This window comes from Aquarana catesbeiana, linkage group LG11, assembly GCF_042186555.1.
Source record: "Aquarana catesbeiana isolate 2022-GZ linkage group LG11, ASM4218655v1, whole genome shotgun sequence".
NCBI lineage: Eukaryota > Metazoa > Chordata > Amphibia > Anura > Ranidae > Aquarana > Aquarana catesbeiana.
The window spans coordinates 1061110-1069780 of NC_133334.1; positions in this window are offsets into that span (position 1 = coordinate 1061110).

The following is an 8671-nucleotide window of genomic DNA, read 5'->3' on the forward strand; positions in this document are numbered from 1 at the left end:
ATATGGGGGGGGGGGTATTATCTGTCTGGAGGAGATGATTGGTCTCTATATGGGGGGGGTATTATCTATCTGGAGGAGATGATTGGTCTCTCTATATGGGGGGGTATTATCTGTCTGGAGGAGATGATTGGTCTCTCTATATGGGGGGGGGGTATTATCTGTCTGGAGGAGATGATTGGTCTCTATATGGGGGGGTATTATCTGTCTGGAGGAGATGATTGGTCTCTCTATATGGGGGGATATTATCTGTCTGGAGGAGATGACTGATCTCTCTATATGGAAGGGGGGGTATTATCTGTCTGGAGGAGATGATTGGTCTCTCTATATGGGGGGGTATTATCTGTCTGGAGGAGATGATTGGTCTCTCTATATGGGGGGGGGGTATTATCTGTCTGGAGGAGATGATTGGTCTCTCTATATGGGGGGGTATTATCTGTCTGGAGGAGAAGATTGGTCTCTCTATATGGGGGGGGGGGTATTATCTGTCTGGAGGAGATGATTGGTCTCTCTATATGGGGGGGGGTATTATCTGTCTGGAGGAGAAGATTGGTCTCTATATGGGGGAGGTATTATCTGTCTGGAGGAGATGATTGGTCTCTCTATATGGGGGGGGGGGGGTATTATCTGTCTGGAGGAGATGATTGGTCTCTCTATATGGGGGGGTATTATCTGTCTGGAGGAGATGATTGATCTCTCTATATGGGGGGGGGGTATTATCTGTCTGGAGGAGATGATTGGTCTCTCTATATGGGGGGGGGGGGTATTATCTGTCTGGAGGAGATGATTGGTCTCTCTGTATGGGGGGGGGTATTATCTGTCTGGAGGAGATGATTGATCTCTCTATATGGGGGGGGGTATTATCTGTCTGGAGGAGATGATTGGTCTCTCTATATGGGGGGGGGGGTATTATCTGTCTGGAGGAGATGATTGGTCTCTCTATATGGGGGGGGGGGGGTATTATCTGTCTGGAGGAGATGATTGGTCTCTCTATATGGGGGGGGTATTATCTGTCTGGAGGAGATGATTGGTCTCTATATGGGGGGGGGTATTATCTGTCTGGAGGAGATGATTGGTCTCTCTATATGGGGGGGGGTATTATCTGTCTGGAGGAGATATTGGTCTCTCTATAGGGGGGGTATTATCTGTCTGGAGGAGATGATTGGTCTCTCTATATGGGGGGGGGGGGGTATTATCTGTCTGGAGGAGATGATTTTTCTCTATATGGGGGGGTATTATCTGTCTGGAGGAGATGATTGGTCTCTCTATATGGGGGGGGGGGGTATTATCTGTCTGGAGGAGATGATTGGTCTCTATATGGGGGGGTATTATCTGTCTGGAGGAGATGATTGGTCTCTCTATATGGGGTGGGGGGGGTATTATCTGTCTGGAGGAGATGATTGGTCTCTCTATATGGGGTGGGGGGGGTATTATCTGTCTGGAGGAGATGATTGGTCTCTCTATATGGGGGGGGGGGTATTATCTGTCTGGAGGAGATGATTGGTCTCTCTATATGGGGGGGGGGTATTATCTGTCTGGAGGAGATGATTGGTCTCTATATGGGGGGGGTATTATCTGTCTGGAGGAGATGATTGGTCTCTCTATATGGGGGGGGGGTATTATCTGTCTGGAGGAGATGATTGGTCTCTCTTTATTGGGGGGGGGGGGTTATTATCTGTCTGGAGGAGATGATTGGTCTCTATATGGGGGGGGGGTATTATCTGTCTGGAGGAGATGATTGGTCTCTCTATATGGGGGGATATTATCTGTCTGGAGGAGATGATTGATCTCTCAATAGGGGGGGGGTATTATCTGTCTGGAGGAGATGATTGGTCTCTCTATAGCGGGGGGGGTATTATCTGTCTGGAGGAGATGATTGGTCTCTATATGGGGGGGGTTTTATCTGTCTGGAAGAGATGATTGGTCTCTCTATATGGGGGGGGGGGGTATTATCTGTCTGGAGGAGATGATTGGTCTCTATATGGGGGGGTATTATCTGTCTGGAGGAGATGATTGGTCTCTATATGGGGGGGGGGGTATTATCTGTCTGGAGGAGATGATTGGTCTCTATATGGGGGGGGGGGTATTATCTGTCTGGAGGAGATGATTGGTCTCTCTATATGGGGGGGGGGGGCATTATCTGTCTGGAGGAGATGGTTGGTCTCTCTATATGGGGGGGTATTATCTGTCTGGAGGAGATGATTGGTCTCTCTATATGGGGGGGGTATTATCTGTCTGGAGGAGATGATTGATCTCTCTATATGGAGGGGGGTATTATCTGTCTGGAGGAGATGATTGGTCTCTCTATATGGGGGGGGGGGTATTATCTGTCTGGAGGAGATGATTGGTCTCTCTATATGGGGGGGGGTATTATCTGTCTGGAAGAGATGATTGATCTCTCTATATGGAGGGGGTATTATCTGTCTGGAGGAGATGATTGGTCTCTCTATATGGGGGGGGGGGTATTATCTGTCTGGAGGAGATGATTGGTCTCTCTATATGGGGGGGGGTATTATCTGTCTGGAGGAGATGATTGGTCTCTCTATATGGGGGGGGGGGTATTATCTGTCTTTAGATGATTGGTCTCTCAATATGGGGGGGGGTATTATCTGTCTGGAGGAGATGATTGGTCTCTCTATATGGGGGGGGGTATTATCTGTCTGGAGATGATTGGTCTCTCAATATGGGGGGGTATTATCTGTCTGGCGGAGATGATTGGTCTCTATATGGGGGGGGGGTAATATCTGTCTGAAGGAGATGATTGGTCTCTCTATATGGGGGGGGGGGCATTATCTGTCTGGAGGAGATGATTGGTCTCTATATGGGGGGGGGGGGGGTATTATCTGTCTGGAGGAGATGATTGGTCTCTATATGGGGGGGTATTATCTGTCTGGAGGAGATGATTGGTCTCTATATGGGGGGGGGGTATTATCTGTCTGGAGGAGATGATTGGTCTCTCTATATGGGGGGGGGGTATTATCTGTCTGGAGGAGATGATTGGTCTCTATATGGGGGGGGGGTATTATCTGTCTGGAGGAGATGATTGGTCTCTCTATATGGGGGGGGGGGGGGTATTATCTGTCTGGAGGAGATGATTGATCTCTCTATATGGGGGGGTATTATATGTCTGGAGGAGATGATTGGTCTCTCTATATGGGGGGGGGGTATTATCTGTCTGGAGGAGATGATTGGTCTCTATATGGGGGGGGTATTATCTGTCTGGAGGAGATGATTGATCTCTCTATATGGGGGGGGTATTATCTGTCTGGAGGAGATGATTGGTCTCTATATGGGGGGGGGGGTATTATCTGTCTGGAGGAGATGATTGGTCTCTCTATATGGGGGGGGGTATTATCTGTCTGGAGGAGATGATTGGTCTCTCTATATGGGGGGGGTATTATCTGTCTGGAGGAGATGATTGGTCTCTCTATATGGGGGGGGGTATTATCTGTCTGGAGGAGATGATTGGTCTCTCTATATGGGGGGGTATTATCTGTCTGGAGGAGATATTGGTCTCTCTATATGGGGGGGGGGGTATTATCTGTCTGGAGGAGATGATTGGTCTCTCTATATGGGGGGGGGTATTATCTGTCTGGAGGAGATGATTGGTCTCTATATGGGGGGCTATTATCTGTCTGGAGGAGATGATTGGTCTCTCTATATGGGGGGGGGGGTATTATCTGTCTGGAGGAGATGATTGGTCTCTCTATATGGGGGGGTATTATCTGTCTGGAGGAGATGATTGGTCTCTCTATATGGGGGGGGTATTATCTGTCTGGAGGAGATGATTGGTCTTTCTATATGGGGGGGGGTATTATCTGTCTGGAGGAGATGATTGGTCTCTCTATATGGGGGGGGGTATTATCTGTCTGGAGGAGATGATTGATCTCTCTATATGGGGGGGTATTATATGTCTGGAGGAGATGATTGGTCTCTCTATATGGGGGGGGGGGGTATTATCTGTCTGGAGGAGATGATTGGTCTCTATATGGGGGGGGTATTATCTGTCTGGAGGAGATGATTGGTCTCTCTATATGGGGGGGGGTATTATCTGTCTGGAGGAGATGATTGGTCTCTCTATATGGGGGGGTATTATCTGTCTGGAGGAGATGATTGGTCTCTCTATATGGGGGGGGGGGCATTATCTGTCTGGAGGAGATGGTTGGTCTCTCTATATGGGGGGGGGTATTATCTGTCTGGAGGAGATGATTGATCTCTCTATATGGGGGGGGGGATTATCTGTCTGGAGGAGATGATTGATCTCTCTATATGGAGGGGGGTATTATCTGTCTGGAGGAGATGATTGGTCTCTCTATATGGGGGGGGGTATTATCTGTCTGGAGGAGATGATTGGTCTCTCTATATGGGGGGGGTGGTATTATCTGTCTGGAGGAGATGATTGGTCTCTCTATATGGGGGGTATTATCTGTCTGGAGGAGATGATTGGTCTCTCTATATGAGGGGGGGTATTATCTGTCTGGAGGAGATGATTGGTCTCTCTATATGGGGGGGGGGTATTATCTGTCTGAGGAGATGATTGGTCTCTCTATATGGGGGGGGGGTATTATCTGTCTGGAGGAGATGATTGATCTCTCTATATGGAGGGGGGTATTATCTGTCTGGAGGAGATGATTGATCTCTCTATATGGAGGGGGGTATTATCTGTCTGGAGGAGATGATTGGTCTCTCTATATGGAGGGGGGTATTATCTGTCTGGAGGAGATGATTGGTCTCTCTATATGGGGGGGGGGGTATTATCTGTCTGGAGGAGATGATTGATCTCTCTATATGGAGGGGGGTATTATCTGTCTGGAGGAGATGATTGGTCTCTCTATATGGGGGGGGTATTATCTGTCTGGAGGAGATGATTGGTCTCTCTATATGGGGGGGGTATTATCTGTCTGGAGGAGATGATTGGTCTCTCTATATGGGGGGGGGTATTATCTGTCTGGAGATGATTGGTCTCTCAATATGGGGGGGGGTATTATCTGTCTGGAGGAGATGATTGGTCTCTCTATATGGGGGGGGGTATTACCTGTCTGGAGGAGATGATTGGTCTCTCTATATGGGGGGGTATTATCTGTCTGGCGGAGATGATTGGTCTCTATATGGGGGGGGGTATTATCTGTCTGAAGGAGATGATTGGTCTCTCTATATGGGGGGGGGGTATTATCTGTCTGGAGGAGATGATTGGTCTCTCTATATGGGGGGGGGTATTATCTGTCTGGAGGAGATGATTGATCTCTCTATATGGGGGGGGGGGTATTATCTGTCTGGAGGAGATGATTGGTCTCTATATGGGGGGGGGGGTATTATCTGTCTGGAGGAGATGATTGGTCTCTCTATATGGGGGGGGGTATTATCTGTCTGGAGGAGATGATTGGTCTCTCTATATGGGGGGGGGGGTATTATCTGTCTGGAGGAGATGATTGGTCTCTCTATATGGGGGGGGGGGGTATTATCTGTCTGGAGGAGATGATTGGTCTCTCTATATGGGGGGGGGTATTATCTGTCTGGAGGAGATGATTGGTCTCTCTATATGGGGGGGTATTATCTGTCTGGAGGAGATGATTGGTCTCTATATGGGGGGGGGGGTATTATCTGTCTGGAGGAGATGATTGGTCTCTCTATATGGGGGGGGTATTATCTGTCTGGAGGAGATATTGGTCTCTCTATATGGGGGGGGTATTATCTGTCTGGAGGAGATGATTGGTCTCTCTATATGGGGGGGGGTATTATCTGTCTGGAGGAGATGATTGGTCTCTCTATATGGGGGGGGGGGGTATTATCTGTCTGGAGGAGATGATTGATCTCTCTATATGGGGGGTATTATATGTCTGGAGGAGATGATTGGTCTCTCTATATGGGGGGGGGGTATTATCTGTCTGGAGGAGATGATTGGTCTCTATATGGGGGGGGTATTATCTGTCTGGAGGAGATGATTGGTCTCTCTATATGGGGGGGGTATTATCTGTCTGGAGGAGATGATTGGTCTCTCTATATGGGGGGGGGTATTATCTGTCTGGAGGAGATGATTGATCTCTCTATATGGGGGGGGGTATTATCTGTCTGGAGGAGATGATTGGTCTCTCTATATGGGGGGGGGTATTATCTGTCTGGAGGAGATGATTGGTCTCTCTATATGGGGGGGGGTATTATCTGTCTGGAGGAGATGATTGGTCTCTCTATATGGGGGGGGGGGGTATTATCTGTCTGGAGGAGATGATTGGTCTCTCTATATGGGGGGGGTATTATCTGTCTGGAGGAGATGATTGGTCTCTCTATATGGGGGGGGTATTATCTGTCTGGAGGAGATGATTGGTCTCTCTATATGGGGGGGGGTTTTATCTGTCTGGCGGAGATGATTGGTCTCTATATGGGGGGGGGGGGTATTATCTGTCTGGAGGAGATGATTGGTCTCTCTATATGGGGGGGGGTATTATCTGTCTGGAGGAGATGATTGGTCTCTCTATATGGGGGGGGGGCATTATCTGTCTGGAGGAGATGGTTGGTCTCTCTATATGGGGGGGGGTATTATCTGTCTGGAGGAGATGATTGGTCTCTCTATATGGGGGGGGGGGTATTATCTGTCTGGAGGAGATGATTGGTCTCTCTATATGGGGGGGGGTATTATCTGTCTGGAGGAGATGATTGGTCTCTCTATATGGGGGGGGTATTATCTGTCTGGAGATGATTGGTCTCTCAATATGGGGGGGGGGTATTATCTGTCTGGAGGAGATGATTGGTCTCTCTATATGGGGGGGGGGTATTATCTGTCTGGAGGAGATGATTGGTCTCTCTATATGGGGGGGTATTATCTGTCTGGAGGAGATGATTGGTCTCTCTATATGGGGGGGGTATTATCTGTCTGGAGGAGATGATTGGTCTCTCTATATGGGGGGGGGGTATTATCTGTCTGGAGGAGATGATTGGTCTCTATATGGGGGGGGGTATTATCTGTCTGGAGGAGATGATTGGTCTCTATATGGGGGGGGGGTATTATCTGTCTGGAGGAGATGATTGGTCTCTATATGGGGGGGGGGGGGGGTATTATCTGTCTGGCGGAGATGATTGGTCTCTATATGGGGGGGTATTATCTGTCTGAAGGAGATGATTGGTCTCTCTATATGGGGGGGGGTATTATCTGTCTGGAGGAGATGATTGGTCTCTCTATATGGGAGGGTATTATCTGTCTGGAGGAGATGATTGATCTCTCTATATGGGGGGGGGGTATTATCCGTCTGGAGGAGATGATTGGTCTCTCTATATGGGGGGGTATTATCTGTCTGGAGGAGATGATTGGTCTCTCTATATGGGAGGGTATTATCTGTCTGGAGGAGATGATTGATCTCTCTATATGGGGGGGGGTATTATCCGTCTGGAGGAGATGATTGGTCTCTCTATATGGGGGGGTATTATCTGTCTGGAGGAGATGATTGGTCTCTCTATATGGGGGGGGTATTATCTGTCTGGAGGAGATGATTGGTCTCTATATGGGGGGGGGGGTATTATCTGTCTGGAGGAGATGATTGGTCTCTCTATATGGGGGGGGGTATTATCTGTCTGAGGAGATGATTGATCTCTCTATATGGGGGGGGGGGGGTATTATCTGTCTGGAGGAGATGATTGGTCTCTATATGGGGGGGGGGTATTATCTGTCTGGAGGAGATGATTGGTCTCTCTATATGGGGGGGGGGTATTATCTGTCTGGAGGAGATGATTGGTCTCTCTATATGGGGGGGGGGGTATTATCTGTCTGGAGGAGATGATTGGTCTCTCTATATGGGGGGGGGGGTATTATCTGTCTGGAGGAGATGATTGGTCTCTCTATATGGGGGGGGTATTATCTGTCTGGAGGAGATGATTGGTCTCTATATGGGGGGGGGGTATTATCTGTCTGGAGGAGATGATTGGTCTCTCTATATGGGGGGGGTATTATCTGTCTGGAGGAGATATTGGTCTCTCTATATGGGGGGGGGTATTATCTGTCTGGAGGAGATGATTGGTCTCTCTATATGGGGGGGGGTATTATCTGTCTGGAGGAGATGATTGGTCTCTCTATATGGGGGGGGGGGTATTATCTGTCTGGAGGAGATGATTGATCTCTCTATATGGGGGGGGTATTATCTGTCTGGAGGAGATGATTGGTTCTCTATATGGGGGGGGGTATTATCTGTCTGGAGGAGATGATTGGTCTCTATATGGGGAGGGGTATTATCTGTCTGGAGGAGATGATTGGTCTCTCTATATGGGGGGGGGTATTATCTGTCTGGAGGAGATGATTGGTCTCTCTATATGGGGGGGGGGTATTATCTGTCTGGAGGAGATGATTGATCTCTCTATATGGAGGGGGGTATTATCTGTCTGGAGGAGATGATTGGTCTCTCTATATGGGGGGGGGGTATTATCTGTCTGGAGGAGATGATTGGTCTCTCTATATGGGGGGGGGGTATTATCTGTCTGGAGGAGATGATTGGTCTCTCTATATGGGGGGGGGGTATTATCTGTCTGGAGGAGATGATTGGTCTCTCTATATGGGGGGGTATTATCTGTCTGGAGGAGATGATTGGTCTCTATATGGGGGGGGGGGGTATTATCTGTCTGGAGGAGATGATTGGTCTCTCTATATGGGGGGGGGTATTATCTGTCTGGAGGAGATGATTGGTCTCTCTAT